The sequence below is a fragment of the Sarcophilus harrisii genome, chromosome 3, assembly GCF_902635505.1.
Source record: "Sarcophilus harrisii chromosome 3, mSarHar1.11, whole genome shotgun sequence".
NCBI classification, from domain to species: Eukaryota; Metazoa; Chordata; class Mammalia; order Dasyuromorphia; family Dasyuridae; genus Sarcophilus; species Sarcophilus harrisii.
The window spans coordinates 171,987,177-172,001,194 of NC_045428.1; positions in this window are offsets into that span (position 1 = coordinate 171,987,177).

Here is a 14,018-nt window from a genome sequence, read left to right on the forward strand (position 1 = left end):
CTACTGAAGCCAGATTCACCTTAAAGGTTAAAATGTCCTCTGAATCTTACATTTACAGATTACTGTTCTGAAAAGTAATAGGTACTTTGACTTAAAAGGAAAAAAAAAAAGAAAAAGAAAGAAAGCAAAGAGGACATTATCCAAAACCTGCTCAATAAAGCATATTTTACAAGGTTACCCGCCTCTGTGAAGGGTAATACATAAGTCCAATTTCCAATTGAGGTTCTAATTAAAATCCCTGGATAATAAAACACGCTCTTAAAACAGCTGCAGAAGATTTCCTTCCTCTAACAATGTTTCTTTTCTCTCCTTGTAGGGGAGGGGAAAAAATACAAATCAGTCTTACCAAGGATATGCTCTTATACTTTTTGCAAGCCTTGTGAATTTTATATAATCAATATTTTTGTGGTATTACCACATAACTATATAATTAGATGCTTAAAAATTAATTGTACTTCTAATGACTGGACTTTTTGCTGATGAATAAACATATTTAAAAGGCAAGGAATTTGCATCTGAACTTGAAGAAAATATCTCATTTTCAAGGACAGACTTTGTGATACATAATGATTTATATCTTATGGTTATTTTGTTCATTGACAAGAAAACCAATTATTCAACACACCCCAGAGAAAACTTGCTCTTTAATGACTAATACCAACTTTATAATATTACAAATTGAAAAAGTAATTTGACTACAGAATGCATATCTCTTGAGTCAACCATTCAATAAATACTCATTAAGAGTATACAATATAAAAAGCAGTTAGTATCTAAAGAAAAAAAAAAAAGATTGCCTCAGGATCTTCCATAAAATGCAAAGATGTTCTCCTGTTTGATGTATACCTCCTTCTATTCTTTCCTGAAATAAGAGAAAAATAACTAAATTAAAATCTTATAGTTGATGGTCACCTGAGACTCCATCTGTTTTAATTCATGTTTCCTTCCCAACACTAACATAATCAAGTGGTCATCCCCCCCCGAACTTAGTGAACTAGAAACTACCTCTTCCCAAGGCAGCCCATTCAGCCTTTGGACAGCTCTCAATAAGAGCAACTTTTTCATTATATCAAGTCTAAATTTTTCTCTTTGCAACTTCTGCCCACAGATCTTTGTTTTGCCCTCTAGAGCCAAGTAGAAAAAATTAACTGCTTGTAGCCATTGAAAAATTTGAAGATTGGTATCATCTCCCCTACCCCATCCCCATTCCTACCTTAAGTTTTCTTTTCTTCAGGCAGGATCATTGTACTTGGACAGTAGCAGGAAGGGGGGAAAGACAGATTCATTTGGAGTGTGACCACGAGGGAAAGGAAGTGCTCCCTAGGAAATCACAATGTTTCTAAGCTGTAGAAGGAGAAGAAAACATTAACAGAATGAAGTAACTGCTTCTTTCTCCAGCAAGATAAGCTAAATAGGAATGGTAAAGCTCCTGGGACATAATTTTACAATCATCAATTCAACACCTACTATGAATAGGACACTGTGGTAGGTATTATTAATATAAAGACAAGAGTCTCTGCCCTCAAGAAGCATACATTCTATTTGGCTATAACATGTGCTCACATATGTAAATATAAGGTAACTTGAGGATGGAAAAAGCCCTGGGCCAACTAGGAAAGATTGGTCACCCCTCCCTAGTTCCAACTATGGTTCAAAGCTAAAAATCCCAAGTTCTTTCAGCCAATACTCACATGGCATTACCATGAGTCTTCTCACCACCCTAGATGTCCACTTCCAGATGTGCTTCCATTTGCTTTTGTTCTTTCTAAAAACTGATTCCTGAAATTGAACAAGATACTCTAGATATGGTCTGAACATGGCAGAGTACAGCAGAATAATCTTCAAAAAACTCCCAGATGCTTCTCAATGTTTGGTTGGTTGATTATTTGTTGTCTTTCCTTCTCAAAGAGAATTAATATGACATCACTATGTTAGAGTCAAGTTAGTGTATCCAACTATGACTGATCAGACCAATACAAGTTTGGAATACTCTGCCAGAGGTCAAACATAAATAGTTTCTATGAATATTTGGGGTGGATTCTTTAACTTTGTTCATCTTGCATTTCTTCTGAGCTAATTCAATTCTGTTTTGTTCATAGAGCACAGCTCCTTGTCTGATAAGGGCATGCCAGTGTGTCTCAGGTCATACAACCAATCCTAAAGTTCTTTTTTATAATTTTTATAATTCAAAAGTATTTTATTTTTCCAATTACATGTAAAGATAGTTTTCAACATTTATTTTTGTAAGATTTTGAGTTCCAATTTTTTTTCTCCCTTCCTCTGTTATGTCTCCCCTCCCCAAGACATCAGGCAATCTGATATAAATTATACACGTACAATCTTTTAAAATATATTTCCAAATTAATCATATCATGAAAGAAAAAGAAAAAACTATGGGAAAGAAAAAGCAAATAAAAATAAAGGTAAAAATAGTATGCTTCCATCTATATTCCATCTCTATGGTTCTCTCTCTGGATACAGATGGCACTTTCCATCAAAATTCTATTGGAATTATCTTGGATCAATTTGTTGCTAAAAAGAGCCAAGTCTAACTAATACATTGTTGGGGAACTGTGAATGGATCCATTGAAACCATTCTGGAGAGCAATTTGAAACTATGCTCAAAAAGTTATCAAACCGTTCACACCCTTTGATCCAGCAGTGTTACTATTGGGCTTATATCCCAAAGAGATCTTAAAGGAGGGAAAGGGACCTGTGTGTACAAAAATGTTTGTGGCAGCCCTTTTTGTAGTGGATAGAAACTGGAAACTGAATGGATGCCCATCAATTGGAGAATGGCTGAATAAGTTATGGTGTATGACTTACTGTTATAGAAGTTTATGGAATATTATTGTTCTGTAAGAAATAAGCAGCAGAGAGACCTGGAGAGACTTACATGAAAGAACCAGGAGATTATTATATATGGCAACAACAAGATTATATGATGATCAATTCTGATGGACATGGCAAGATGATTCAAACCAGTTTCAATTGTTCAGTGATGAAGAGAAGCCATCAGAGTCTCCCAGAGAGAAGACTGTGGGAACTGAGTGGGGTTCACAACATAGCATTTTCACTCTTTTTGTTGTTGTTTGCTTGCATTTTATTTTGCTTCTCTTTTTTCACTGGTTTGAGTTGATTTTTCTGATACAGTACAATAATTTTATAAATATATATGCATATATTGGATTTAACATATACTTCTACCATATTTAATATATATTGGACTACTTGCCATCTAGGGAAGGGCATGGTGGAAGGGGAGAAATTTGGAACACAAGGTTTTCAAGGGCTAATGTTGAAGAATTGTCCACGTATATGTTTTGAAAAATAAAAAGCTTTAATAAAGAAGAAGAGCCAAGTCTATCATAGCCGATTGTCACATAATCTTGCTGTTACTGTGTAAAATATTCTTCTGGTTCTGCTCACTTCACTCAGCATTAGTTCATGTAAGTCTTTCCAGTCTTTTCTGAAATCAGTGTGCTCATCATTTCTCAGAAAAAAATAATATTCTAATCATTACCACTCATATGAAAGAGTGTTCCAAATCATTATTAATCAGAGAAATGCAAATTAAGACAACTCTGAGATACCACTACACACCTGTCAGATTGGCTAAGATGACAGGAAAAAATAATGATGATTGTTGGAGGGATGCGGAAAACTGGGACACTGATGCATTGTTGGTGGAGTTGTGAACGAATCCAACCATTCTGAGAGCAATCTGGAATTATGCCCAAAAGTTATCAAACTGTGCATACCCTTTGATCCAGCAGTGTTTCTACTGGGCTTATACCCCAAGGAGATACTAAAGAAGGAAAGGGACCAGTATGTGCCAAAATGTTTGTGGCAGCCCTGTTTGTAGTGGCTAGAAGCTGAAACTGAGTGGCTGCCCATCAATTGAGAATGGTTGGGTAAATTGTGGTTTATGAATGTTATGGAATATTATTGTTCTGTAAGAAATGACCAGCAAGATGAATACAGAGAAGCTTGGAGAGAATTACATGAACTGATGCTAAGTGAAATGAGCAGAACCAAGAGATCATTATATACGTCAACAATGATACTGTATGAAGATGTAATCTGATGGAAGTGGATTTCTTTGACAAAGAGACCTAATTCAGTTTCAGTTGATCAATGATGGACAGAAACAGCTACACCCAAAGAAAAAACACTGGGAAATGAATATAAACTGTTTGCATTTTTGTTTTTCTTCCTAGGTTATTTCTACCTTCTGAATCCAATTCTCCCTGTGCAACAAGAAAACTGTTTGGATCTGCACACATACATTGTATCTAGGATATACTAGGACATATTCAACATATATAGGACTGCTTGCCATCTAGGGGAGAGGGTGGAGGATGGGAGGGAAAAATCGGAACAGAAGTGAGTGCAAGGGATAATGTTGTAAAAAAATTACCTTGGCATGGATTCTGTCAATAAGAAGTTACTATAATAATAATAATAATAATAATAATAATAATAATAATAATAAAATATTCTATTACATTCATATCTCATAACTTATTCAGCCATTCTTTAATTGATGGGCATCCACTCATTTCCCAATTCTTTGTTACCACAGAAAGTGAAAGTGCTGCTAAAAACATTTTTGGACATGAGGGTCCTTTCCCTGAAAGGTAAGTTGAGCCAACACACAGTTGGCAACAGTGGAGCATAAAAGGAGTGGGCAGCTTTTAGAAAGTTGGTATACAGCACTGCACTTTCTCATCTGGGTCAGAACACTCACAAATATCAAGACTAGTTTCATGAAAATGATGGGGAAATTCAGAAGCTGCTCAATGAAAAAATAAGAACTCCACAGGGTGTAACAATAGTAAAGTTCATCCATCTCTAAGAAGGTAGCATTCAATTCCACCAAAAATTCAATTCCACCTTTGACCAATTGATCCAGTTCTCTATATATTTTAGAAATGAGTCTTTATCAGAAAAATTAGTGGTAAAAGTTGTTCTCCAGCTTCCTGTTTCCCTTTTTAACTTGGCTGCATTGGTTTTGTTTGTGTAAAACATTTTTAATTTAATGAAATCAAAATTATCCAATTTATATTTCATAATATTCTCTAGTTCTTCCCTAGTTCCTCTCTTCTCCAAAGATCTGACTATTCCTTTCTTTTTTAAGTTGCTTACAGTATCACCTTTTATGTCTAAATCATGAAGCTATTTCAACCTTATCTTGATATAGGGTATGAATAATTTAAAAGTTTTTAAGAGAGATCGTGAGGGTGTTCTTATATTGCTTTTTCTGACCACTTTGTGAACATTTATCCTGTTGAGTTCTCCATAAAATAGTCTTTTTTGGCAAAAGTACATTTGGCATTCAAACAATGAGCCCAGCCCAATGGAGTTCTGCTCTCTGTAATAGAGTTGGAATGCTTGGCAGTTTAGCTGTAATGTCTGGTATCTTATCCTGACTGGTGATCTTCCTAAAACAATTCAAATGGAAACAATTCAGTTTCCCATCATGGTGCTAGTATACTGTCCCAGGTTTCACAAGCATACAATGATGAGCTCAGCACAATGATTCAGTAGATTTTTGGCTTACAGTTTGATAGCCTAATACCTATCCTCTCCCACACTTTCCTTCAGAACCTCCCAAATACTGAGCTAACTCTGACAATGCATTTCAACCTTATTTTCAAAGCATACATCTCTAAAAAGTATACTGCCAAGGTAAGTGAATTTATCCACAGCTTTCAAAGCCTTTCCATTTGCTGTAACCGAAGATTCCATATATGGATGGCATAGTGCTGGTTATTGAAATACTTTTGTTTTCTTGTTAATTGTTATAATGTTCTGGTTAATTTTCTGGAGGTCTCGGGACCAGCCTTGTTTTCAGCAGAATAATCACACATGAGAATAGCCAGGGATAAAGTCCAAAAGTCTTTATTATCTCCTTCACAGTCTGTCTCCTTTGCCTGATGCTCAGCTAGCTTTCTCCTGGCCTTCAGATGGGTCTTGGTCTCAGTGGAGAAATGAAAGAGGACAGGCCAGCCATCACAATGGTGGGAGATGGAATGTCTCCCTCCCAGTCCTTGTTGGCTCTTATATACTCTACTATAAGTACATCACCATAAGTATCAATCTTGTAGAATAGGTGTCAGTCTTGTAGAACTATATTAAGTACTAAGTACATGCTAACTAGAGAATCATTATCTTAATTCCACTGAGCTAATATCTTGTTTCAAGTATATGTCTTCAGAGTTTGCCCTTTACAAATTGTTAGTCCAAAATTAGCATAAAAAGCTGAATATCGATCCATATTTTGTTGCATCTCAGCTTCAGAGGCTGCATTGAATGCACCTGAAAACAAAAAATGATGTATCAACACTCCCTTTAGTTTTGCCTTGTAACCTTTTCAAGTTGAAGAATTTTCCATCAGTTGACTTTGATACCATGTTTGTGCTCATTGAAGACATTTGACAACAGAGCTAAAAAAATAAATAAATAAAACTCAACATGCGAAAAAGCACAAGCACAAACATACAGCCTTGTTTCCATTGGTGATTGAGAAAGTTTGAGAGCATTGTCCATTGTCCAGAACTCAGGCAAGCATGCCATGCCATCAAGAAATTGACCTACTATATTGATGAACTTCTCTGGGCAACCAAATTTTGATATAATTTTCCATAAACCCTACAGATCAACAAATGTTGTGTAAAGACCTCTGATCTGCTCCTAGAATTTCTATTTAAGTTTTATTTAATAGACTATGTAATTGTAAGGAGAACAGACAGACAGAATGTGAGAGTGATAAAAGTAATGCGTGATGCAGAGTGCTGGACTGATCATGGAGTTATCCTCTCCAAGTTAAATATTAACATTCAACAAAAGCAGCAGTCCCAAGGCAAAAAAGACTACCAGAAGAATTACTGTCAACAGATTAGAGTGCTTGTCTGAGAGTGAACAGTTTGTTGCTAACTTGCAGGGTAAGTTGAGCCAACACACAGTTGGCAACAGTGGAACATAAAAGGAGTGGGCAGCTTTTAGAGAGTTGGTATACAGCACTGCACTTTCTCATCTGGGTCAGAACACTCACAAATATCAAGACTAGTTTCATGAAAATGATGGGGAAATTCAGAAGCTGCTCAATGAAAAAATAAGAACTCCACAGGGTGTAACAATAGTAAAGTTCATCCATCTCTAAGAAGGTAGCATTCAATTCCACCAAAAGTAAAGTACAATCAAAACTTATAGGATTCTTGGCTCAGTGAGAAGGCAGATTAAATTCAGTTTTATGCCAATAGTAACAATCCAAGCTCTTTTGTGATGTACAGAAGGCTATTTATGGGTCATAGGTCTTTTGCCTATGGTGCATCTCAACTACTCAGTGCTGATAAAGCTACATTAATTAATAATAAGGACATGATCCTAGAGAGAAGGGCTGAACAGTTCCATAGTGTTTTTAATAGGCCATCATTAATCAATGGTAAATCAATCACTCTCTAGTTGAAATTCCAGCTGAAGGAGAGGTTTTGAATGCCATTAGAGGCTACTTTTGTGTGGCAAAGCACCTGGTGCTGATTCTATTCCAGCTTAGATTTACAAGGCGGAGAATCCATTGCTCATACAAGAACTGACTGAAATTGTCAGATTATATGGCAAGAGGAGATTATTTCCCATGAGTTCAAGGATGTCTCCATTGTTCATCTCTATAAAGGTAAGGAAAATAGATTGTCCTATGACAATTATGAGCATGTGGGGGGTGACCTCTCTTTTAGTTATTGGTGAGTCCTCCTTACTAGGCTGATCCTACACCTGGAAGAAGGTTATCTACCTGAGAGTTAGTGTGGCCACAGAACAGTCAATATGGTATTTGCTGCCCAACAACTCTAGGAGAAATGGCAGCAGCAGAATAGAGGCCTCTCAATGCATTAGCTATTTGGTTCAAGCCAAACTATTGATGCATACTGAGCTTACATTATAGCCCACAAAAGTATAGCTTACAGATGTTTTTCATAGGAACTATTGTGTAGTCATAATTCATCCATTCAGTTCTTGAATTCATCTTTTCATTCTATCATGACAAGATCTTTTAAGATCCTTATTCAATCCTATTAACTTTCCCTCTGGGCTTCATGTTAGTTGCGAATTTGACAAGCTTTTATACTTCCATCCTTTCATCCTAGCCTTTGGAGGTAGAAATGGGCTTCCATGATGCTAAAACAAGGCCAGCAAGATGGTGCAGTGGGCAGAGTGGTGGGCCTGGAGTCAGAAAAATCTGAGTTCAAATCCTGCCTTAGATACTTGCTAGCTGTATGAATGAGCTAGAAAGAAAAACAGCAAATCTCTCCAGTATTTTTGCCAAGAAAACCCCAAAAGGGTTCATCAAGAGTCAGACACAACTAAACTAAACAACAGCAGAGCCAAAAACAGTTCTCTGGACAACTCTCTAGAGATCTCCCCCTGAGTGGAATTTACCACTTAATTATACTTACCATCTAACAAAAATGCATCTTGCTGCCTCTCTATTTGTCTTACAAATATAGCACAGGAGCTTTTGTCAAATACTTTGCTTAAATCTACATGTACTCTGCCTGTGGTATTCCCCTAATTTTCCAGTCTATCATGAACAGAAATGGAGCCTGGCATAACTTATTCTTGATGAAGTCAATCTGGTTTTAACAAATTTTGCTTCCTTTCTAAAAGGATTCCTTTTCTTTACCACTCTGTCCTTGAGAAAGTAGTCTGGAATTTTTAATTTTGCCAGGAAGGCTAGTCAAATTCGCTGTCCTGTAATTTAGACAACTACTCACTTGTAATTTTTGAAAATTGAATCAATATTTGCCTTTCTCCTTATCTGTAATACCTCTGCCATTCACTCAAATCTTTATTTTTTAAAAATCAGTAACTGGTTCAGCAATCACATCTCCCAAATATTACTCAAACACTTTTAGGAATTATTCCAAAATATTCCCTTATTTCCTTGCCACTGCTAAACAGTACAATACAGAACATTTCACAATGGAATTTCTAACACAATCTCTACCTGTCCAGTTTTGCTGCAAATCACTACTCCTCTTTCTTCAAATATTTTTGTCCAATTTGGGCTTCTTGTTGTTCCCGGTTGTTGTCTTGATCTCTCCCATTACTCTTCCTATAGTCATCCCATTAAGGCAGAATGGCATCATAGATAGAGAGACTCAATCACCTGGTTTCAAGTCCTGTCTCTGATTGGCTATGAAATGTTCCATTTCAGAAGTAACTGCTATCTCTCCTTCATGCTTAGGCTCAGTGGATAAAATCCCATGTCTTGGGCAGGGTGGGAGCAATGAATATGGGCCTCTAGCTTAGTATAACTAGGGAAGCCAGAGAAAAAGAAGCTGCCAAATGAGCTATAAAAGTTAAGTCTCCTAGAGCAATAAATGAAAGCTTCCAGGTAACCCTGCTTCTCTTTTCCAGTTTCTCTTGCTGTGTGAGTTATTGGCCAAATAATAATAAATAAAATTTAAAAAGAAAAGGGAAACCAAAAAGTCAAGTAGTCATAAATATAGGAGAAAGAAGCCAGCTAGGTCATGCAAAGCATATGTTCTGAGCCTAGAGTTAAGAAGATTTGAGTTCAAACTTGACTGGGACACCTATAGTTGTATGACTGTAGGTGAGTTACCCTCTCTCTACCTTAGTTTCCTCAAATGTAAAATGGGAGATAATAATACGTCTACCCTACAAGGTTATTTTTAGAATACAATAAAATATTTCTAAAGTGCTTTGCATAATTCTTGCATATAATAAGAGCTTTATAAATATTTATTCCTTTCCCAACAGAAAAGAACTATTAATGTCTAATGATGGTGGGAACTAAATAAGTCTGCCAAAAGATAGATAAATACAAATATAGATCAATAGAGATGAACATACAGACACATATATTTATATAGCTATACTTGTATTATATGTGCACAAATATCTATGTACATATATGTATTCATAACATACATATTACCATTATTGATGAGTATTTGCAAAGAGCCAGGTACATAAAGATCTAATCAATTGAAAAACTAGCATTCTATATGTGCCATGAATTGGTTCTTTTTTTCCTTTCTCAGATGTCTTGCTATCAAAACAAAATATTATAAACAGCTAAAGTATCCAAAATGCTTTCACTCTTTTTTCAAAGGAACAAAAACTTCTATTTCCTCTTCACCCTGGGCAAAATTATAAAATGGGCAAAGTTCAGTTTTGAACTTCATCCCCATTCTACTGTAGCTAATTTGTTTTTTTTAAATTAATTTTAAAAATCATTTTTCTCCAGTTCTTCCCTATAAATGGAAAGGAAGGGAGTTAACATTCATATAGTATCTACTATGTGTCATGTACTGTGCTAAGCACTTAAAAAAGTATATATCATCTCATTCAAACCTCACAATCATGCTAAGGGGAAGGTACTATTATTATTCCCATTTTACAACTGAGAAAATTGAGGCAAATAAAAATTAAAGTGATTTGTCTAGCATCACATCGCAAGTATGTGTCTGAGAAAATATTTGAATTCAAATCTTGAATCTGCGTCCACTGCTCTGTCCACTGTGCTAAACAGCTGCCTCATACCCTCTCTTCCTTGTATATCTTGTTGTGTATCATTCATTTAGTACCTTGTTAAGTGATAATTACAATGAATTAATCAAATAAATTAATCTGTAATATTAAGTCATTTGTTTTGTTATTCTGGTTCTTCATGACCCCAAGGACTATATTACACCAATACTGTCCATGGGATTTTCTTGGCTGGATTGGCTCTAGGCTTAGTGCTCTATCCATTGTACCATCTAGCTGACCCATAATGAGTAATTCTTGAGGGTACTTTCTCCATTCTTTTCAGAGATGGGGGTGTACATTGCACTAATTGCATTTTGCTTATACTGTCAAACTTGGTTCAGGTTTGCTTTGATTGATTCTGGTAAATTACCTTATTTCCTCTTTTTTTCTCTGTTACAAGGCATGGTTTTCATGAACAAAGGTATATATTTAGAAATAAGTATAATAAAAACAAAAGAAATCATATTTTTCATAATGCATTTCAATAACATAAAATATTTAATAGTGGAAATTAGAAACTTGCCTGGGAAGCTATCTTGAAACAAACATGCCTTTAGATATCCCTTAAGTTATATTACATGAACAAGTCATATGGTCTACCCTACAGATGAGATCATCCTGTGAAGCATAATAAAAACATTATTAAGCAAATATTTATCTCTGAAATCCCAATTGTAAAAAGTATTAACATTTTATTTATAACATAAACTGGTACCTGAAAAGAGTTCTTTGTGGCTAGAATCTTATGATAAATTTCTGAAGTTCTATTCATTCAGTTTAGAGTGAGATCTGAGAAATCCATGCAATAAATACATTCCATAATCACTGAACTATTCTTGGGTTGGTGGAGGAGGAAAGAAAAATATAACATTTAAAAATACTTTAATATATACAAATAATCTTATGTCTATAGCTACTCAATAGCATGAATTCATTTGAAAACATGTTGAACATATCTGCCTTTGTTGGAAGAGAGGAGCTCATTTTGCTTTTCAGATTTATCAAGCTTAATTTTCATTTAGAATCCTGAATTCTTTTTCCTATTCTTGAAAGTATTTGAACCTAGCATCTTAGCAGGATTTCTGATTTCTTCCTACAATCTATTTTCAGCAATGTATATTGTAAAGCATTTTGAATCCTCTGACTTCGATTCAAATCCTGTCTTTGCAGTTTTACTACTCTGAAATCTTGGAACCTCAGAAACCACCTTTCTGGGTCTTTGTTTTCTCACCTGTAAAATGGTGGCTTGGGCAGATTATCTCTGAGGTTCTTTCTAACTTTAAATCTGTAATCCTATAATCTTCTGTAGTACAGATAAATTACAAAAGAAATATCATGATTCTTTGATCTTCATTGAATCACTCAGAGTACCAAAAACATACTCACCAGTCTAGTGATATTTTTTCCCATAATTCATAATAAAATAAATCCTTACTTCATCCCACTATCCTGATAATGGTCAACATACATCCTTTCACTGAGTCCTTCAATTACCTTTCATCATTCTGATAATACAATCCAATGCAATAAACATGTATTAAGTACCTACTATGGACCCAGCACTGAGCTAAACAAAAGGGCCATAATTAATTAAAAGAAAGATATTTTCTGCCTTCAAGGAGCTCACAAGCAATTAATGATGGGGAGCAGGGGTAGAGAGAGACAACATACCTAAAAGATGTGAGAATAGAGGGAAGCAGGAGCTATCTAGAGGAGCATCTTGCTCTGTGGAAAACCAGACAAATCATCAGATGCAGAGTGGAGAGGGCTAAGCAATCACATTTCAGCCTTCTATAAAGAAAGACATTGGGAGGAATTTGGTAGCAGTCAGGGTAGAGAGGAGACTGAGGGAGATGCTGTCAATCAAGGTTTGAGTTTGCTGTGTGGTGAGAAGATTAGAGGTAGCGAGCATAACCTGGGGAGGGGACACTTGTTCCTATGAGAAGAGCAATCTGTCTTAGATATCACTCTACTGATACTTTTCTCCAAAATTACCAATTATGTCTTACATTTGGAATTAAGTGACCTCTTCCAATCATTATGACAACTGTAATAGTTTATTCTTTGTTCTTAACTTGGAGCTCATTTCATTTCAATTCCCCTCTCTTTTCTCCTTCTTGAACTTTCCCTAGTATTTTCAAGTGCACCACAATTCTTCAATTCCACATCCACATATGCAATCTGTTGTCAATTCTTGTTATCTCCATTTTTACAATATCTCTCATCTATCTCCCCTTAATCCAGTCACATAACTATCACTTTGGTCCATACATTCATCACATCTTAGACTATTTCAATAGACTTTTTTAAACTGATCTTCCTCCCTCAAAATTCTCCTCTTCAATCCATTATTCATTCAACTGTTAAGTAATTTTCCTAGTGTTACTCCTCTCCACCCACACTAAATAAGCTTTACTGATTCCTTATTACCTCCAGAATTTTGTTAAGGTCCTTTGCTACTTAAGGCTTTTTAAAATATGTCTTCTATTTCCAGTCTTTTTAAGTTTTTCATTGCTCTATGGTTGCCACAATCCACTGATGCTATTTACTATTACTTTCCTACGGAACTTCATCTTCCACCTCAGTAACTTTACCTGGAATTCTATCCTTCTTCACTTCTGCCTTTTTATTTCCCTGGTTATCCATTATGCTACCTAGTTGTCTCCTCTGAAACAACTCCCCATTTATTCTGGATGTATCTTGTTTTCTACCTAGCTATTTATTTACACATTGACTCCCCATTAGAATATGAGTTTCTTGAAGGAAGAGACTTTTACCTTCCTTTGCATTCCCAGCATTTAGCATTCCCAGCATTTAGAACACCATCTGGCACATAGTAAGCATTCGGTAAAGGCTTTTTGATTGATCAAATAATTGATTGATTGATATTTTCTCTCATGTATCTTCAATCTTTTTCTCTATACTGGCTCCTTTTCATCTGCTTAAAAATATGTCTCCCTAATTTCACAAATGACTTTCCTCGGTCCTTTTATTCCATCTAGCAACTGTTCTACTTCCTTCTTCCCCCTCACTGCTAAAGTTCTTGGAAAAAATCATCTGGGACGTGGTTCTTTCCAACAATGAGATAATTCAGGTCACTTCCAATGATCTTGTGATGATGAAAGCCATCTATAGCCAGAGAGAGAACTGTGGGAACTGAGGGTGAATTGCACCATAGCATTTTCACTCTTTTTGTTGTCGTTTGCTTGAATTTTATTTTCTTTCTCAAATTTTTTTTTTTTACTTTTTGATCTGATTTTTCTTGTGTAGCAAGATAATTGTATAAATTATATGTGACTATATGGGATTTAACATATGTTTTTACCATGTTTAATATATATTTGGATTACATACCATCTAGGAGAAAGAGTGGGAGGAAGAAGGGAGAAAATTGGAACACAAGATTTTTCAAGGGTCAATGTTGAAAAATTATCTTTGCATATGTTTTGAAAATAAAAAAA